Source organism: Gracilinanus agilis, chromosome 5 (genome assembly GCF_016433145.1).
Source record: "Gracilinanus agilis isolate LMUSP501 chromosome 5, AgileGrace, whole genome shotgun sequence".
Lineage (NCBI taxonomy): Eukaryota > Metazoa > Chordata > Mammalia > Didelphimorphia > Didelphidae > Gracilinanus > Gracilinanus agilis.
Genome location: NC_058134.1, coordinates 20,525,883 through 20,541,726, shown reverse-complemented (window position 1 = coordinate 20,541,726; position 15,844 = coordinate 20,525,883).

Genomic DNA, 15,844 nt, shown 5'->3' with positions numbered 1-15,844 from the left:
AAATGAGGAGGTTCAACTCAGAGAGGTCGTGACTTGTCTCGGGTAACATAACTCATACAATATGGGAGACGGGATCGGGATGCCAGGCTCAGCTCAAGCAGAGATCTGCCAGGTTTTCCTAAGGAAGTGCTCACTTGAATTCCAATATACTGAAGAGGCAACATCCCAGAATGTCAGCAAAGGAGGGGAACTGAGAGGCCCTGCAGCTCTGACTTATTCCTAAAGAACCCCTCGAATATATAACCAATAAGTGGTCATCTGGCCCCAAGACTCTTCAGTGAAGGGGAGCTCATTACCTCAAGGAGCCTCTCTCTGCACTTAGGGACAAGTCTGCTTGTTAGGAAGTTGTTCTTGGCAACCATCCTAAACTGACCTCTGCAGCTTTCACTCTGTTCTTGGGGCCAAGTAGAGAGCACATGCCTGTCTGTCTTCCTTCCTTCCTTCCTTCCTTCCTTCCTTCCTTCCTTCCTTCCTTCCTTCCTTCCTTCCTTCCTTCCTTCCTTCCTTTCCTTCCATCCTTTTCTCCCTCCCCATAGAAGGCATTGACCAAAAGAAATATGTATATAAATTATGTCTTTTGTGTTTATCAATTCTTTCTCTGGAGGTGGACATTCACAAGTTATTCTTCAAATATGAATTCTGCAATTGTAAACATTGATTCTATTCATTTGGCTCCATTATTTCATGTAGGTCTTTCCAAGTTTGTTTGTTTTTAATTAACTTGCTCCTCATTTCTTAGGGTGCAATGTAGTATTTTATCACATCAAACACATTTTCTGGCAGGGCCTCTCTTCCCCTCTCCCCCAGGAAGTTCTAGTAATATTATGGATATTAGTATTAATATATTTATTTTAAATTATTTTTACTGTCAATATAATTACATGTCATTTATTTTATTTTTAAACTCTTACTTTCTGTCTTAAACCTTTGCTTTTAATCTTAGTAACTTTAAGACAGAAGGGCAAAGACTAGGCAAACAGGGTTAAGTGACTTGCCCAGGGTCACACAGGCAGGAAGTATCTGAAGCCAGCTTTGAACTTTAAATGTCACTTAACTAGGTTATGTTTATTTTGTTCATCACTGTAATATAGTGAACACACCAGTCAGCATAAATAGGGAATTTAGGGGAAATGCTTGTATCCCAGATGAAACAAATATAAAAGCCGCCCATTCTCATGTTCCTAACACAATAGCTTTCCCCTGTAGTAGGTAGGAAGAAGGGGCTACACCCAGGTTCCCTCACGTGTTACACTGGGGTCTAGGGTCTGATCACACTCATTTGCAGCTCACCCACACTCCGCTTGCCACTTCATTTGTTGCTATTTTGATTCTCTTTTGTTCTTTTTTTTTTTTTTTTTTTTTTTTTAAACCCTCACCTTCTGTCTTGGAGTCAGTCCTGTGTACTGGCTCCACGGCAGAAGAGTGGTAAGGGTAGGCAATGGGGGTCAAGTGACTTGCCCAGGGTCACACAGCTAGGAAGTGTCTGAGGCCATATTTGAACCCAGGATCTCCCATCTCTAGACCTGGCTCTCCATCCACTGAGCTACCCAGCTGCCCCTTTTGATTCTCTTTTGGAGACGCATTGGTGGGCTTATGCTTCATAGGATGAAGATTCCTTGAACGTGGATGACTGATTTCTGAGGGAGTTTGGGAGAGGGAATGCCGGGGATGAGAAGACACGTCTGGGCTTGGAGGAAGGTGAAGGAAGGCGTGTGAGCGTGGTTCTCCTCTCACACAGAACCCGCCAGGAGCCACAGGCAGGAGGGTCTGAGAGCTCCTGCCTACACGGCGGGGACAACTACAGCCAGGAAGACTTCGCTTTGAGGTGACTCCGATGGAGGTGGGGTGGGGGGAGACGTGTCCTCCCGGACTTGGGCACCCCCGTAGAACTGCACAGGCACATTCTGTGGGACGGCTCCGGCCCCTTGCAGAACAACGTGAACCTTGTTGCGATGATACCGTGATCCCTCCTGGGGCACCGACGACATCGAAAATAAACAGCCTCCAAGTTATGGGGAAGTAAAGACAGCGCAAGGCAGGGAAGGCAGGGCACCTCACAGCTCGCCTGTTCCAAGGCGGCAGAGCTGCCAGCGCCCATCGTACTACTCCTGCCCGTACCGGTTCCCCAGGCCCGCTGGGTCCTTCGTGGGCAGCATTTCCCCCCCAGATAATTTAATAACTGCTGAAAATACAGGAATGACACGGCATTAATACCCATCCGTCTAGCCTGCCGGCTGCCTGAGTCTCCATGACAGGTGCCATAAATCGTGCCAAGGCAACATCCCAGTCCAGGAGATCGGAGAGTGACGATTGATCGCCATCACTTGTCGGGCATCTGTTGCAAAAACTCACTGGGAGACGGCCCTGCTTGGACTTTCTGCTCGGCAGCTCTGGGCTGCTGTTTGTTGTTTTTGACCCCTCAGCGGCCACATCCACGGGAGAAGCTCCTTCCCAAAGCATTGCCATGGAGAGTTGCTTCTGCTGACCCCAGAGGGCAGAACGAGTCCCATCTCTGACCCCTGAGTGCTGGCACAAAGCTGAGGCGTTCTTGCCCTTAAGGAGCCTCCATTCAGATGGGGCAGACAACACGTTGGATGGGGGGGGGGGGGGCAGAGGGGAATTTCAGTCTGGAAGGTGAGCTGGGAATGGAGCCACGGGACGGGTCATTGTCCTGAAGCTTTCTAGAAGCTATAGTGAAGGTATTTTCCTTATTGATCCTACAGCAAAAGTAGGAGGGGAACAGCAACGGGATGGTAAGTATCTAGTGGCCAGGCAGACGATGAGGGGCTCGTGCTGGGTATGGCCTCGTGTGTCTTAATGGAAAGCATGGAAGCGTGGTTTGGGGGCGAGATAGTGTGATACTGGAAATTTGGGGGTCCTTGAACTCATTTTGAGGTCCCTGACCTAAACTTCCTGTGGACATTTAGGGCTCTTTCAAACTACATTTCCCATGATTCCCCTTGCATAATCACATAGACAGGAAGTGTAATGCCCTAGAGAGAAGAATAAAAAGGAAGTGCCTGGAAGGGCTCGCTCTCTTTCCTGGCTGAAGCAGCATAATGGCAGAGGTAATGGCGAGTTTTTCAAAATGACTCTTAGTATGGCACATGGCTTCATTTTTCTAATGACTACCAATAAATCCTTTAAAACCTTAATATTTTTAAATTTATCCTTTTAAATCCATTTTATTTCTTATAATAGAGCAGATTAGGTGAGTCTGCAATCATTCACCCATCTATCAGGATGGCTCAACCCCAGAGCAGAGTACTAAAGTTGAGTGGTTTAATTCAGCTACCCCAAGGGTAGAAGCACAAAGAATTATTGTGAGGACCAAAGGGGCTCATATTTGTAAAGCTCTTAGCACAGTGCCTGGCAGAGTAAGTTCTTAATTGTCTCTATTATCCAGCCATCTATCCATTTATCTGATAGGTTTCTATTCCATCTCTCTGTCTCTCTCTCTCTGTTTCTCTCTCTGTCTATCCATCCATCCATCCATCCATCCATCCATTTATATGTCTATTTCTCTATCATTGTGTCTCATCTATGGGGTATTCCAGGTGGACTAGCATCTCTGGCTTGATGAGCCCTTTTCAGGGCGCCCATTCTCCTTTCGTGTCCACCTGCCCACTCAGCTCTCATCTGTGGCTCCAAGAAGCTGTAGGATGCAGTGGCCACACCTTGGGAAACTGTCTTGGCGGGTGGGTTAAACCAGGTTGAGAGTAACTGCCAGGTTTCATGCCCATTGGTGAGGTAGAGGGGTATTTACCCTAAGCATGTGATGACTTCCCCACGTAGAATGGGTGGATGAGATTTGTTCTAGCTGTCTTGAAGGCAGCTGAGGCAGGTGCTGGAGAGCACATAGAGCTTGGTTAGACGTCCAACTAGCTAAGGTCGGCCACTGCATCCTGGCCCATCCCCAGTCATCCTGACTCTTCTCTTGCTACTGGACTTCAATGACTGGAGGAGAGAGTAGGATAATGTCTGTGAACAATGCTGCTTCACGTAATCCAAGTCATGAACAATTCAAGATGGCAGTCTAATGTGTCACTGGCCATCTTCAAAATGAAGGACAAACAACAATCTAACTGTTGGACTAGATGGCTTCTGAGGTTTCTTCCATCTCTGAGACTATGATTCTTTGACTCTCACAGAGTTTCTCAGGAAATCCACCAGGGTTTCTTTTTCCATTTATACTGATAGGGAGTGTGACACCCAAAAAAAATGTCTAGAGAATATTGGTGTAATAGATAAGAATGCTGAATCTGAGGGGCAGCTGGGTGGCTCAGTGGATTGAGAGCCAGGCCTAAAGATGGGAGTTCCTAGGTTCAAATCTGGCCTTAGATACTTCCCAGCTGTGTGACCCTGGGCAAGTCACTTCACCCCCATTGCCTAGCCCTTGCTGCTCTTCTGTCTTAGGACCAGTACACCATATTGATTCTAAGATGGAAGGTAAGGGGTATTTAAAAAAAAAAAGAATGCTGAATCTAGTGTCACAAGCATCCTGGGTTCAAATCTTAGAGCCTCTGACACTTAGCAGCTATGCGACAATAGGAAAGTCAGTCACTTTAATCCTCTACATCTCAGTCTCCTAATCTATAAAATGGGGAAATCTATAGTCCTTATTTCACAGGGTTGTTATGAAACTCCAATGAGATAATGTAGTTAAAATCTGGCAATCCTTCTAGTCCATCATTATGATGTTTCCATTATAACAATGGAAGAATCATTAGCTGTGCGTATTTGTTTAAGAATGGAAAAGATGGTTCATATGTCTGGTACAGAAATAGCAACCAAAGGTCCCACTGTAGCTAGAGAATGGCATCTGCTTAGAGTGAAAACTCACCCTAGTTTCCTCAGTTAGGTCAGAGATTCTATGCATTCCCATCCTTATTCCCCAGTCATTCTCTCCTGCCACCTGGTCCCAGAGACATACTCAGACTTGACATCCTCCGAGGAAGCACAGCTGCCTTCCCAGCTCGTCCCTCCCTGTCTTTGACTCTCCCAGATCTCTTCAAGACAAGACTTGCCCAAGAAGTGTATGAGACGGTACACGCTAGCCTCAGGATATCGGGCAACTTGCCAACTGGAAGGCATTCGTAAGAGGAATCGGAGAGCTATGCTGCTTCCTGCACCTGATAAAAATGGAACAGTCGGGAATGTCTGGTGGACCTTTGAATTTCAGCATCCAGCTCAAATGTACGGTCTTCTGACAGGGAGAGGCCCCAAATACCTTCCAGACGGATAACCCAGCAGTTGACATTCTCTGTCCTAAATGAAGAGTTTGAGCTTGGGCCATATCTTGGGAATCATTAGGATTCTTTGGCGATCCCCCCATACTATCGCCTTCCCCATTCTTTCTTTAGAGACCTATCATTATCCTAAGTGTCGGCCCATTCCGAATAGTTGCTACATGCCTAGAAAACAAACTATTTTATCTGGTATTCTAGATATTTGAAGCTTGTCCATTTGATTCAGACAGGGTTAACTCTAAGCTTTGATCCTTTGGAAAGGGAAATAGCAAAGGAGAAAGCCCTTGCCTAGGACAGGAGTCATTAAGTTATTCTTCAGTGAAAAGTGAAAAGTTGAGGTTTGAAATCCTAAATACCCTAAGAATTCATTTTCTTCTAAGCTGTTTCTTTTCATACCAATGTCTACAAATTCACTGCAGAGCTCTTAGTTATTGGGAAAGACAGAACTTAAATCACAGCTAGGAAAAAATGAAGAATGGAGGGAAATTGCATGTCTTGATTTAGTCTGAAAGTAAACACTGACCCATGTGTCACTGGAGAAAATTCCACCTGCTGCTTAAAAAACATGAGCTCAAGTGACTTGTTTCTTCATACATAATTCAATGTGTCAGTGCGAAGTAGAAATGGGAATGTGGTGAATGGGCAATAACCCAAGGAGGAAGCATCCAAACAGCTGCTGAGTCTTATCGTCGTTGTCGAGTCTTTTCAGTCATGTCTAACTCTTCTTGACCCCATTTGGGGTGTTTTTGGCAAAGATGCTGGAATGGTTTGCCATTATCTTCTCCAGCTCATTTTACAGATGAGGAGACTGAGGCAAACAAGGTTAAATAACTTGCTCAGGGTCATACAGCTAATAAGTGTCTGAGATTTGATCTGAACTGAGGTCTTCCTGACTTCTCATCTGATTGTCCTCTCAAGTATATCCCTGTAACTTCATCTTTTTCCTTCTCTACTTGGCTATCATTTTTCGGTTTTAGATTAACCTCTCATCACCTCCTGACTAGACTACTGTAACAGCCTGCTACCTGGTGTCCATGACTCCAGTCTCTCCTTCCATCAAATCCATCCCTCAAAAGTGCCAAGTGAGAGGGAGCATGGCCTAGTGGACAGAATGCTGACCTTGGAATGAGGAAGGACTGAGCTCCAACCCCAGATTGCAGATGCCTCTTGGCTATGTGATTCAATAAACTCACTTAACCCCCATTTACCTCAGTTTCCTCATGTGTAAAATGAGAGGATTGGATCCTAACACTTTGAAACGCCAATCCAAATGGATTGTTTTGTTTAAAAAGCACAAAATCCACTAGGTAATTCCATTGATGTTATAGAAGAGAAAATGAGAATTGTGCATGAAACTTTATCACTTCACTCTGCCTCCTTCTGCCTCAGTTTCCTCATCTGTAAAGTGGAGATAATAATAGTAATAACTGTCATACAGGTGTGAAAATTAAATGAAATAACACACAAAGTGCTTTGCAAACCTTAAAGGGCCTTATAAAGTTTTTAAAAATGTATTTGCTTTTCTTTTAAAATAAATAATTAATTCAATACATAGCTTTCAGAGGTGTTCTGCTTGTTTATGGTTCTTCCAGCCTTCCTTTTGTTTTCTTTTGTGGATTGAAAATGGCTTCAATGACCTTTTTTACTTTTATTTTCTTCTATTTTAAAAAATACTTAGCTTCCTTCTTAAAATCAATACTATGTATAGGAGTATGGGTTCGCTGGCAGAAGAATAGTAATGGCTAGGCAATGGGGGTTAAGTGACTTGCCCAGGGTCATACCGATAGGAAGTGTCTAAAGCCAAATTTGAATCTATGACCTTCCATTTCTAGGCTTGGCTCTCAATCCACTGAGGCACCTAGTTGCCCGTTCTTCTATCTTTTAAAAAGCTACAGTATATATACAGTATTTTCTTCTCACTTCCTGTATTGAAAAAAAAATTCCTTGTAACAAATATGCATGGTCAAGAAAAACAAGTGGGAAGGAGAAGGGGAAAAAGAATGAATATATATTTTTGGACATAGCTGATGTGAGAATTTGTTACTCTTGAATAAGAATATTAAAACATTACATATTTATAATAAATCATATGTATTATATTATTGTTATATTATATAGAAAAATAAAAATAAATAATAAAAAAAGATCAACTTCTTTCAGTGACTGTGTCTGACAATAGACATCTCCTTCTGTCCTTTGAGTCTGTTGCCACCCTGCCAGGGAAGTGGGCAGCATGCTTTCTCCTCAGCCTCTTGGCATCATGGTTGGTCATTGCATTGATCAGGAGCTTAAGTCTTTTGAAATTGTCTTTATGATGCTGACATCACAGTATGAATGGTTCTCCTGGTACTGTTCATTTCTCTCTGCATCAGATCAGACAAGTCTTCCCAGGTTTCTCTGACACTGTCCTTTAGAAGAATGATTATTACTTCCTTATACCTAAGCCTGACCACATACTCTCTCTCAAAAGTCTCAAATTCTGGCTTGTAGGACAAAATGGAAACTTCTCAGCCTGACGTTGAAGGCTCACATCAATCTGGCTCAAATTTTCCCCTCCAATATTATTGAGCATCACTCCCTTTGCTGCCCTCTCCATTCCAGCCAATCTGAGGTACCTTGAACTCAATAATCAGACTCCCACCTCCATGGATTTCTTCCTTGACCCTATCTGGAATGTACTTTCTCCTCACTTCTGCCAGTCAGACTCTTCTTTCTTCAAGGCTCAACTCTGGTGCCATCTTCTCTAAGAAGCTTTCCATGCTTCCACCCAGTTTTGCATTCTCTTCCCCTCCTCAGACTTTCCCAGATGACCTTTTTTGGCATCTTCTTTGTGCCCTCTGGATTATGCTTATTTTTGTATATGTCATGTCCTTCCCCTCCCCTCCACCCTCAGTGGAATGTAAAATGTAAGCTCTTCGAAGGCACTTTCGTCTTCATATCTTCAAACCTAGCACAGTACCTCTTAGATATTTAATACATATTTGTTGAATTTGGGTAAACTGGACATTTATATTTGACTTAAGAATACATCTTCTTAGATACTCATCTTGTCACCTGCCTCTTTAGTAATAATAACTAGTGTTTGCATAGCTCTTTAACATTTGCAAAGTGTCTAACATTTATTAATCTCACCGGATCCTCACAACAATCAAAGGAGGTAGGTAATATTGTTATCGTCACCTTACAGATGAGGAAACTGAGGCTGAAGGAGGTTAAATGACTTGCCTAGGGTCTCCTAACCAGTAAGTGGCTGAGACAGGAACTGAACTAAGGTCTTCCTGACTGCAGGTCTAACTCTATCTTATTTTGTTCCTTTCTATCCACTCTCTTAAAATCCACACATTTCTTTTCTATGGTTAATAGGCAAGGAAGTCCTAGACATCTGTAGTTGACTGCAAGGTCTACGAGGAGCATCTCTTATCTTAAGGGTCCTTTAGAACAAACCACCAGCTTTTAGCGGGTCCCAGTGACTACCTACAACCTAGCCCAAGCGGAAACCAAATTTCTCCTTTGTTAAGGAAAGTAGGTAAATTTCCAAGGTTTATTCTGATCCTGAGATCCAAGGTGGGTAAATCATTGACTAACTAAGCCAGGCCACAGAGAATGGAGGGTACAACAACAAGGTTGTCTGTCTTCCTGTGCCAACATCAATTCTGTGTGAGGCTCCCAGAGAGCCTTTGCATTCCTGGGTCACATGAATGTAGAGGACAGGACTTTACCCTCAAAGCCTTCTGTCTAACCCAGTATGGGACTGGTTGTCATTCCTTGGGAAGACCATATCTATTCTACAGTGACAACAAAGTGACCTTTGTAGAAATGGTCCAGAAATACTGGTTATTTGGGGCGTGAAGCAAATGGACTTCCATTTCCTAAGGGGAGGCAGATGCAAAGAAGTGAACTATCTTGGTCTATGGCTATCAGTGTTGAAGCCAATATAATAATTCCTAATTTTCCTGTTTTCACTTTCTGACTCTGTCCTCTTTAATGGTGATTTCCTTGGTGTGTGGCTCTCAAAGAATCTCAGCCTTCTCCCATGCTGGGCAATTCAGTTTACCAGCCTGTGTCTCTGTTCTAATGACCTTTTGGGTGTTAAGAACTGGCCCCAGTTGGATGCTGTGGTGGTTTGGTGCAATGCTTCACAGCCTCTCTTCTACCCTCACCCCCTTCCCCCGATGGTGTCCTGTCCCGGTGACCTGTCCTGCTCCTGCCATTCCTCAGTTCTTTGACCTGGTACCAGCAGTTCAGAGCTTTGCAGTGCTGGTGCTATGAGGTTTGCTGGTCCAAGCAAATTTCTACGGCCTGGACCTGGGGGGGATGAGGACCGAGGTGCAGGAGTGGGTTCAATTGTGAGCCCAAACCTGTGTATCAGATTCTTGGGTCTGGTAGCACAGGAGGTAGGAGTGCTAGTGAGCTCAGTGAGCATTAAGTCATGGGTTTTGAGGTGCCTTTTTTCCACCTTCTTTTAGGTTCTGGGTGTCCTCAGCCATGGAGTCAGTAGCAGGTGCACGTCTGTTTTGGAGATGGTTTGAGAGGTAATAGGGTTCCGAGAAAATGTCTAATCCTCAGTCTTTTTTAGGGTAATAATTCAATTCAATTAAACAAGTTTTATTTAAATGAAAATAAGTTATTGATATTTTTGCTTTTCTATTACCTGCCTTTCAGAATACATCCCTTTGCCTTCCCCTTCTTACTGAATTAAGCCATTTGGCACATGTGCTTTAAGCTGTAGCTCACTTTTCCCTGGACCTGGATGTCACAGACTTTTGGGAGATGTTTTATGCCACCATACAATAATATCCCTTTCTTAAAACTATTTAAGTCTGGCTGGCTAATTGATATCAATTGATAATCATGGGGAGGAAACACAAGAGGTGGCTGATGAGCTATGGCATTAGAAATATATTCCAGTAAAAAAACAAACAAATAAACAAACAAACAAACAAAAAGAAATACACTTCAGGGGCAACTAAGAGGCTCAGTGGATAGAGAGCCAGGCCTGGAGATGGAGGTCCTGAGTTCAAATCTGCTCTTAAATACTTCCTAGTTGCATGACCCTAGACAAGTCACAACTCCAGTTGCCTCGCCCTTATTGCTCTTCTGCTTTGGAACCAACACTTGGTATTGATGCTAAGGCAGAAGGTAAGGGTTTAAAAAATTTTTTTTTAATTTGAAAGGAAATATACCCCAACTCCTCAGGACTACTTGCAGAACCCTCAGGAGAGAAGTGATAGCAGCCCCCTGGGGACCTGACTTCCTAGTGTGAGTGTATTTCCAGAATGTGTCCTACATGATGAAAAAAGCCCCAAAGAAGCTTACATTATTAGAAGAGGAGGGGCAGGGATACAGCAGGTATATGCCCAGGGAATAGGGGGCAGGAACTGGTTCTGTGATTTCACCTCTATAGGGCATTCCTAGAGAAGGAAACTCCCTTTACTAATGCAACCAGCACCTCTTTTATCAATGATAGCATTAGAAAGATGGCCCCTCTACTAAGGCAAATCAGGGTCTTTTCTGGAACTTTCGGTCTTTGAAGATTGTCTGGGGCTTTATGTTCTGAGATCAATATACACATAATAATTTTGAAAGGGAGAATCTACAGGATCTCAGAGTCAAAAAGAGGTTTTGGTAGCCATCTGGTCTGTCTTTTACCTAAAGAAGCCCCTCGACCACATTCCTGACAATGGATCATCCAGTTTTTGCTTGAAGAACTCCAATGATGAGGAATCTCCAAAAGCAACTGCTTTGATTTTTGCTGTTCAGTTGTATTTGACTCTTTGTAACTCCATTTGGAGTTTTCTCGGCAAGGATGCTAGAGAGATTTTGCCATTTCCTTCCCCACCTTGTGTTATAGATGAGGAAACTGAGGCAGTTAAGTGACTTGCCTAAAGTCACACAGCTACTACATGTCTGGGGCTGGATTTGAACTTGTCTTCCTGAGAGCTCTAATTATTAAGTTTTTTTGCAGACAATGAGCCTAAATCTGCCTCTCTGCCACTCCTACCTAGTTCTAGCTCTTGGGACAACAAAACAAGTCTAATCCCTTTCCCATAGAGCATCCCTTCAGGAAGAGAGCCCGCATGTACCCCCGAATCTTCTCTCCTCCAGGCTCAATATTCCAAGTTCCTTTGATAGATCATCCAGTGGCACAGATGGGCGAATCCTTCTCTATTCTGGTTGCTCTCCTCTAGACATTCTACATCTTGTTAATATGCTTCCCTATGGCAGGGTGCCCCAGAGAGAAGGCCACGCCACTAGGGAGAGCAGAGCAGGGCTGGCGTGGCAGCCAGTGCTTGAGCTAATCCCTAGAGGAAGTGAGGGACTGTGAGAGGAGAGAAAGAGGGAGCCTTCTAGGAAGGATGGAAAAACCTGTGTGAAGGCAGAGAGGAGACAGGAGGCAGGCCAAGGGGCAGAACTCCCTCTGGGGCCAGGGTGGCCAGTGCTGAGTGTCTGAAGGGGGTACATTTGGAAAGCAGACGCTTACTAAAGGCTTATGGATGGATGGATGGATGGATCAGGTGGGAGTCCAGTTGCAGAAGCCAGGCTGGGGGGTTTATTTTCTCCTTAAAGGCAAAGAGGAGTCGCTCAAGATTGAGAAGGATCCTGACATCGTTTTAGGAATATTAATTGGGCAGTGGCGTGGAAGATGGCTTAGAGAGGAAAGAACCCTGAAACAGGGAGGCCAATGAAGAAGAGGTTTATTTATTAATAGTCAAGGAGTGGGGCAGCTGGGTAGCTCAGTGGATTGCGAGCCAGGCCTAGAGATGGGAAGTCCTAGGTTCAAATCTGACCTCAGATACTTCCCAGCTGTGTGACCCTGGGCAAGTCACTTGACCCCCATTGCCTACCCTTACCACTCTTTTGCCTTGGAGCCAATACACAGTATTGACTCCAAGATGGAATGTAAGGGTTAAAAAAAAAAAAAAGATTTGGGGTTAAGGGAGAGGGAAGATTTGAGAATAGTCCCCAGCAGTGATTCAATGGGTTATAGTATCCAGCTTTGAAAGATTATCAAATCCTTCTTGGCCTTGAAGGGCAGAATGAGGAGAGACAGATTTCTGTTCAATGTAATAAAAAAATGTCTCTAGAATTAAAATTCTCCCAGCACTGAGGTAGCAAGGTTGGGGGCAGGTAGGTAGCAGGGGGAATAGAGCGTTGAGCCTAGAGTCAGGAAGACCCGAGTTCTAATCTGGCCTTAAACACTTCCTAGCTGGGTGACCCTGGCAAAGTCACTTCACACCCTTGTGTGCCTGTTTCCTCATCCATAAAATGAATTGGAAAAGGAAATAGCAAATCGCTCCAGTATCTGCCAAGAAAACCCCAAACGGAGTCACAAAGAGGCTGACATTGAAAGGACTAAACAACAACACTGACAGATTGACTTGTGGAGAGTGTCTGTATCAGGAATTTCCCACGTGAGTGAAATCATGGGTCCAGACCCACTTCTGGACAAAATGCACCCTATATTTCTGTTGTACCCCCCTCCCCCCGGGTATGGTATTCAGCAGGTGCTCGGTCAATCCTCATTGCACTGAATGGGCTTTTCCCCATCAGCACTAGACTTCCCTTTCCTGCTCCGTCCTATCCTCCTCTGTTCCATTTCTTTACCGTCTTTCCTGCTCTTGTTGAAAATCCGCCCACTTTCTTCCCAGGATTTGGCAGTGCCCGAGCCAGGCCCAGCTTTGGAATCCCGCTGGTGTGTGCCAACAACATCGAGGGAGATGGGAGAAGAAGATGCCCTTATCATCGTCACCAACTAGAGAAGTAAAACTCCAGAATCTGGGCCGCTAGTCGCCTCCCCTGCCCCAATAAGTGAACATCTTGAGGGCTGTTGAACCCGAGGCTAATTGAAACTGAAGTCTGTCTCCAGAGATGGTGGGAGGCTAGTAAGAAAGAAGAAGGGAAGATTAACGATTTATTCTTTTATCTCTAGTGGAAATTGCTCCTTAAAAAATCCCCATCATCCATCCCTTCGAATGTCCAAACAAAGAAGCGTGTAAGCAGAGGACAGTTCTTTAGGCGCAGAGTCAGGTTTTTATTTGGCATCTGCCTGCCTCTCTAGAAGTCGTGTGAGGAAAGGGGGGAGGACACAAAAGGTGAAAAGGGATAAGAAGCATTTCACTGGGAATATATTAACGGCCAGCATCCCTTTGTGTGAATTCTTGACACATGATCAGAATACTGTTTCCATGGCAACAGGAAAAATTGTGTCTTGCCATAAAACAACCTTCTTGGATTCAAAGATACTTATTGGACGGCAGATAGTGAGGAGGGGGGCATTTGGAGAGCCAAAAGAAAGCTATTCTTGGTGTGGGTTCTTGAGGGAGGGAACAGTCAGGTTTCCTAAAGGTCGCATCTGCCATACCTACTCTTGCCTTCTGTAGAGATCAGAGAAATAATCGATCATTACACATTTGTTAATCACCTCCTCTCTGCCAGGCATCGTGCTGGACACGGAGGATCCAAAGGCTAAAAATGGCACAGAATCTGCCCTCAAGAAGCCTGCTGAGCGAGATGACATGTATATAGAGATGTAGACAAAGAAGATTAATAGGAGCAATGACCAAATAGGTTAAATGTTGCCCCTGCTCCTACTTTCAGACTTCCTCTCTCCTCTCATCACTCATCAAACATCTCTTCTCCTTTAGGGTCATTCCTTCCGTTCCGCATCTTTGTTACTGTTTGTAATAGGAGGGATACCCTCCCAGACAACTGACAGATTGGATCCCCTGGTGAACATCTATCCCAGGTTTAAGGCATTCTGTGGGTCCTCACTCCTAAAAGGCTTTGCTCTGAGCCCCAGTCAGTGTGTTTGTCTTTTGACAGTCAGCCAGAAGACACAATTAGCTCAAAATAAAGGCATTTACCGAGGTGGCACAGTTAACGAAGGAACGACAAAATCTCTCTCCTAAAAACCTGCGAATTACTTTCCCGCCATATACGCAGGATCAGTGGGGAAGGGTGGAATCCGCCCAGTTCCCAAGTGGAGGCGCAGATGAGGAGAGAACATATTTGGTTAAGAGAACAACTTCTACTCCATGAAAAGAAACTCACTAGATATACTCACATGACTGGCTGAAATCCCATCCAAAGGTCCAAGGGATATAGGTAGGTAAAATCCCATCATCATCTGTGTCCACACACAAAAAAGACTTCCATATATTGAGGCCATTTCTCTCTTGTTCGGTGGTCCACGTAGAGGGGTCGACGCTTTAGCTCATTACAATAAGTTCTCTAAATAGATAATCCTAAATATCAATGAGGCTGGCCAGTGAAATCATATCTGTGTTCTATCACAAGAGTGTGGACTGTGTGGAAAGAAGAATAGAGAGAGACTGTCAGGGCTGAACTCTAGTGTTGTTATTTTTTTTAAGCTCTTACCTTCTGTTTTGGAATTGATCCTAATCAATACTAACTAATCAATAATAAGTCTCAGTTCCAAGGCAGAAGAGCAGTAAGGGCTAGGCAATGGGGGTTGAATGACTTGCCCAAGGTCACATAGCCGGGAAGCATCTCAGGTGAAATTTGAACCAAGGATCTCCCATAGAGGCTGGGCTCTCTATGCACTTTGCTATCTAGCTGCCCAACGGCGGTCATTATTTATGATTCTTTTGAAAATTAACAATTAACCAACTAAGAACCCTATTCTGCCTAAGTCACCTCACACCCCCTTAACATGAGATAAATTGAGGACTGGAGGAAAAGGAAGCACGGGGAAAGAGCAGAATGCCTAGGGAAGCATTGTAATGTAGAGGTTAGCATGCTAAACTGGAGATGAGGACCCAATTCTAATTTGGAGTTCAAATTTTGCCTTTGATACTAGCTATCGGATCTTGGGTAAGTCATTTCACTTCTGCCTCATTTTTCATTATCTATAAAATGGGAATAATAATAGCACCTAGTTCAGAGGGATAATAAAAGCTCCTATGTTATGAAGATCAGGAGATAAATTATATAAGATGCTTTGTAAACTCTAAAGAGCTGCAGAAAGGCTAGCAATGAATACTATTTGAATTCTGAGGACCTGGATTGGCTACCTTACCCCTCTGTGATTTCTTTGGGTCTTAGTTTCCATTATAAAAATGAGATGGCTGGACTCAATGATGACTGTGTTCCTGGCATTTTGCTTTTGCTTTTTTTGATGCTGAAGAGGCCCAAATTTGTCAAGAAACAAGTGAAGAAATCATTGCTTCTCAAATATTAGCAATATCACTAAGTACCACACTCATGCCATCGCCACAGGGGCAGCAGGGTGATAAATGAGGTGATTTGGGGGGGGGGGGATTATTTCTAGAATATTTTGCATTTCATATTCTCTCAGTTTATAAATTCTCATGCTTGCAGTTGAATCATAGTTGTAAATACAGTTAACGAGATAATATCTGGAAAATGCTTAGCACAGTGTGTGGCACAGTGTAGGTGCTCCCTAAACGCTTATTCCCTTGCTTTTCGCTTACCCCTTATTTCCTAGCAAACACTATTTCTTAAAGGTACAAATCAGCCCTCATGAATTTTTATTTTAATTTAATTAGATGAAAACTTATGAAGCATCTGCTATGTGCTAGTAGATTTGGGGAGTACAAAGACAAAGAGCTGGA